We start from the raw sequence: 5,516 nt of genomic DNA, 5'->3' as shown, positions 1-5,516 counted from the left end.
ACACACACACACACACATTCTGTGTGGCATTATGGCTTTTCCTTTTTGCCCAGGTGCTTACAGTCTGTTCCGAGAGACATTCACAAGAGACCTTGAGTCTGCTGCAGCTTCCATTTGCTGAAAATACATTCGTACAAAGGTGTGTGTGTGTGTATGTGTGTGTATGTGTGTGTGAGAGAGAGAGCGAGAGAGAAAAAGAGAGAGAGAGAGAAAGAGAGAGAGAGGCTAGGAAACAAATAATAGGAATAATAGAAATATCAGGATAAAGTCTCATCAGTGAAGGTTTCTACAGGTTCTGCACTGACTGCACCCACCATTACTGTGCACGTTTAGACAAATTATTACATACATAAATTAATATGTATAAGTGGTATGGTGGGGGCAACTACAGCCTCAAAAGGTGCCATAAAGTTGGATTAACATTGACAGTCTAATAATACTTTATTTAAGCTTCACAATATGCAGGGCCAGGGCTGGATTACATTCCGATATTTTTTTTTTTACCAATACCTTGTTAAAATTAAAAATAAAAGCCCTGGTATACAAATTTGTATCCATTTGTTTTGGACTAAATATTTTTTGTGAAATATTGTATTTTACATGTCTCTTTGGTGGAACTGATAACAAAATATAGACATCTGAAACATGTCAAGGAGCCCCAGCTGGACACCATGGGTCTAATATTTAACATTGTCATGCACTTTATAAACTTGTAATATGTTTCCTTAATGTAAAATCCTAATTTGTAAATAAACAAGTGACTATAGATAGATGTAGTGAAGTTCAAAGAAGTTTCCTTTTGAACTGTAGCGGAATAGTATAGTATGAAGTAGCAGAAAATACTCAAGTAAAGTACAAGAACATTAAATCGGCACTTAAGTAGAGTACTTTGTTACTTTCTGCCACTGGTATTTTAATGGTCAAGCAGTGGACATTGTTGGCAGTGGTGATATCCAGTATACTCAACAACCCAGTAGGATCTAGTGGGTATGACCAAGAGAGCATCAGTGCAGAAGTCTTAATTGGCAGTCACAGAGGTGTGAGATGGCCGCTGTTGTTTCATTATGAATCATTGCCATGAGTCACTGTTTTTGTAGCAATAAGCTCTTACCTTCACCTCCATAGGTGTATCAAAACTAAGCTAAAAAAAACCACACTCAGTGTGGAGAACCTCCACTGGACAAAGCTTGTTTTATATAGTGAGAGAGAGAAGAGGTCAACTAAATTGTGCCATTAAAGCACAACAGAGTGCACAGCTGTTGGGATAAAAGTGAAATGCATCGTAGCTTTGAGGACTCAGAGCAAACATCTCTGTGCCAAATGTGCCATTCGGAGCCGGCAGGCTTCAAGGCCGGCAGCCATCTAGAAGGAGGGCTCAGAGCTCTGGCTCTCCTTCACTCACTTTGTCACATTCTGCCTCCCCTTTCTCTGATGGACTCACACTGTTTTATCTCTATTCCTTTGCTTTCTCTGCTCTCCCTTTCTGTCACACTTGGCCTTAACTCAGTGAACGTTTGTAAGTTGAGCTACATTTCAGTTATTACAAACCTTACAGGCTTGAATAGAGGTTGAAAAACAATTCATGTATTTTAATAATTATTATCCTGACACGAGCACATTTCTTTGTGCGATCACATGTGTGCGCATCTTTATGAGCTACCGTGGCACCCACTCAGTTGTCTTAACTTTCTGATTTAAATGCTTCTAATTGTTGTGCATACATAGAGTAATGGTTTGGTACATGGATTTACATGCAAATTTTCTCCTTAGAGGCTTAATTTAGAATTAAATCCCTAACAGCCTGCAATCTAGCCTTCTAGCATATATTTTAAATTTGGCATCAAGTAATATAATGCTATTAGGGCTGTGACCATCTACTGCTTGCACTCCAATACCATGTTGTTGCTAAACCATGTGCAAGAATGCATACACACACGCACACACACAAATACACTCTCTCACCATGTGTTTTGCTGGATTGTCTCCCACTTCCTTTTGTCGGAAGCGTACCCTCCCTTTCTCCCTCTGCCATCCTGCTCGCCCCCTATCCTCTCATCTCGCCTCCCCTCTTCTACCTCGTCCTGTCACTCATCAGCATCCCTCACTCAGTCACTCTCCTCTCTATTTTTTTCCCCCTCTGGTATTTCTTCTTCCTCTTTCCCTCCCATGTTTTCATCAGCGTGTCTCTTAATACATCTTTTTTACAGCACCTTTTTCTCTTTTTGTGGCCCTCCACTGGCCCCCCTCATTGGGCTGCAGGCCAGTGTGGGTCAGAGCAGAGGCAGGTTGTAATTACTTCACTCCTCCTCTGACAGCTAAAGTAAAGGAAGAAAGAGGGAGAAAAACAGAGAAATGGGATAAAGAAAAACATAAACCGAATTTTTATTTATTCCCACAATCAAGGCTAAACTAAGCCCTCTGATCCTTTTCTTTTTTTTGACACTAAAGGGCAAATGAATATTTGAATTAGATGCGTTTTTGTTATCTCTAGAATCACGTTGCATGTGCAGAATCAAATTAAGTATGCTGTACCTTACCATAGTTCCAGTTGATTTCATCCACTGACAAGGTACAGTCCTGCACTGGAAGAAAAATACAGTAATATAGAATAATTTATATACCACATGCTTAATGTAGCATAGGAGAGTTGGCCTTAATTGGTTCAGCTATATTTGAGTTGTAATGTAGGACGGGCAATGCCTCCTTGACTTCAGCACTGAGAACAATTTGCATACCTTTAAAAATCAATAGCAGTCTGAAAAATATTTCACCAGACATAATGCAATTATCATGAAAAGGAAAAAAAAGAACATAAAGAAAAAAAAGGTAACTTCAGTGGATTGTATTTCATTAAATGTGTCTTTTGGCTCAGACCTGGGCCAAGCTACAGTTATCCATTTTATCCATTTTTTTCTTATTGTGGCAGCCTAAATGGCAGGAGAACTCATTAGTTAAAGGTTGTAAAACGCAGCGGTAGGGATTGTTTGAAGTTTTATCTGGATGGATCACTGTGAACGCTGTTGTTAATTACCCAAACTAGTGAGGAGGAGACGTTTTCAGTGTTGGCCATAGGCCAGCTTCGAGATGCTATTCTTATCCTGGCTGATCGATGATATTTCTTCAACTGTCTGGGGGTCACAACTTACTGAGACAGGGGTCACCAATTACGGAAGCACCAATAACCTTTATTTCCTTCCCTTTTCAGTTAATAGGCATAGTTAAAGTTTTATATGTTATGTTTATGTGTTTAGAATAATTAAATACTGAGCTGTAAAATAAATTCTTCTATTATTCACCCCATGTCAGTGTAACTATTGTGTAGTTTACAAGGTATATTAAAGTTTATCATGAAGTGTTTGTTTTTAAGTTTTTCCTCTTTTCATGACATAGCTGAAAGGACACACAGGTCTGCTGGCAGCCTGTTTCTGGATCATCAAAAAAATACTTACAGTTTAATTTAGCATTACGTAGCCCCAAGAAACATTTTTTTTACCCCCTTGACAAAAAACAAACAAATAATAAAACATACTTAAGGAAACACTAAAATCAGAGAAAAGAAATGAAGGAAAATATATGCACGCATTATATGAAATAAATGAAATCAAATAAATGCCACTGAGGCCAATTCTGAAATGAAAGGAAGCGAGTCCTCAGGTGGCTGACAGTCCTCACACTTAGTGAAAGAAGTGAAACTACTGTACTGTACATGTTACCGGTAAGCCCTCTTCCACAACTAGGTTGATTATTTTAAGCTCTGTGAGATTGATTTTGAGGCCCTGTGGGGGCCTGTGTGAGTGAAACTGAAGGTGCACACACAGACCAAAAAAAGAGGTGGGATAAAAGTGAGGACAGGGAAGATCACAGGGAGAGGAGGGGAGTGGTGGTCTCCAGATTCCTGAGGTTATTAATAAGAATCTGTCTTCAAGGACACCAATGATGATTTGGGTCAAACTATTTCCTCTTCCTCCTGAGGTCACTCAAAAAATGGCCCCAGAAATATCTCTCTCTCTCTACCAATGCGAAATAGGCTGCCATTGTTTTTAGGGAGCGATAAGCCAGAACGCAGTAAAGTGTTTGATATCCTCATAAAACACTGGCAGGTTTATAATCAATTTCAAGAGATGTCACCTTTCTTTTCCACATGGGCAGGTAAAACAAATATTAGTGTTAGCAACCGGTGTGAGAAGAATCACAAAGACAAACTAGCTATGATACACTGTCCTTAGAGATGCTTGTAAGTTTGCAATCTACCAGTCCACAATTCTGTCAAGACAATCCTTTTTTCATTTGTCAAACAAGATGTACATCCACTCTATCTTTGCTGTCTATGTGAAGAGGACCTTGCCTTGGCCACTTAATATCCAAACCAAGAAAGCAGGATGTTCAGTGCCGCCTACGGAGATGTCTGTCTGTGCATGTGTTTACAAAGCTATGCCGTTTAATGGCGTGAATTTCAGCCTGAATTTCTTCACATGAAAGGACAATAAATATGCTACCTGTGGGCTGAGGAATAAATGTGTTTTCTTGCCAGCTGTGACATCTGGCCATGTTAATTTTATACCAGTCCCACTGAGATTTCAGCTAATGACATCTCCTCTGGGCCTGGGAATGTTTCATTCTTGTTTCATTCAACATTTCTGCTCAGGTGAGTTAAATTGTTCAGTTTACGTGATGCATGTGAAAAGCAAAAGGATGACATCAAAAGATACACAGCATTCCCAATCATGATTGAGAACAAAGTGTGAGATTATGATTGTCTGCCATCTACTGGACAAATTAGGTAATAGCAGGAGGCATATGGGAGAAGTGATTGAAATGTAAGTGCACTGATTCTGGAGGTAGGTGTTGTAAATTGTGTCTAATTCTCTGTTTTCTTGCTTTATTGTCTAAATGTTGACATACTTTTTAAAAAAATAATATATATAGATTTTGTATAACAAACATGTAGGTTTCTTATTATTCTGCGTAAAAATACCATGAAAAACCAAACGGTTCCCTGACAATTCGCCCTTAGATTTCTACATATATTTGTATTTAATATATTTAACTGCATTGCTATTAAGATAAAGTATGAGTATAGTTAAAACAAAGCATTTTCTTTGTAGTTCACGAATACGGTCGCCACATTTATAAGGTTTTTATCATTGGAAATGTAGTAAGAGCAAGTCACATGCAAAAGTGTTGCGGGTTTATGTGAAAGATTAGAAATAGACCAATGAAACCGGCCCCGTGTCCCAGCATGCAACGGGCGTCCAGCCACCGTTCACCTAGAAATTACTTAAAGTACAAATGAGGAGAAAGTACACATTTTACAACGCCCACACTTTGATTCTGTATCACTAACAGCCTCACTGTTAAAATACGATGTTTCTACTAAAACAATGTTCGCTACAATTGGCACCATGACAAAGACTACATGTGCACGAGCTGCGGTATTAATAGGCCGTGGCCGCCATGTAGTTCCTGTGGGCGGAAGCTCATTGTAGAGGTCACATGCTGAGTGCTCGTCACTCCAC

The sequence above is a fragment of the Morone saxatilis genome, unplaced genomic scaffold (genome assembly GCF_004916995.1).
Source record: "Morone saxatilis isolate NCDOM2014 unplaced genomic scaffold, NCSU_SB_2.0 Contig15, whole genome shotgun sequence".
In the NCBI taxonomy this organism is placed as follows: Eukaryota; Metazoa; Chordata; class Actinopteri; family Moronidae; genus Morone; species Morone saxatilis.
The sequence above is the reverse complement of the archived record's forward strand: the minus strand, read 5'-3'. Positions refer to the sequence as shown.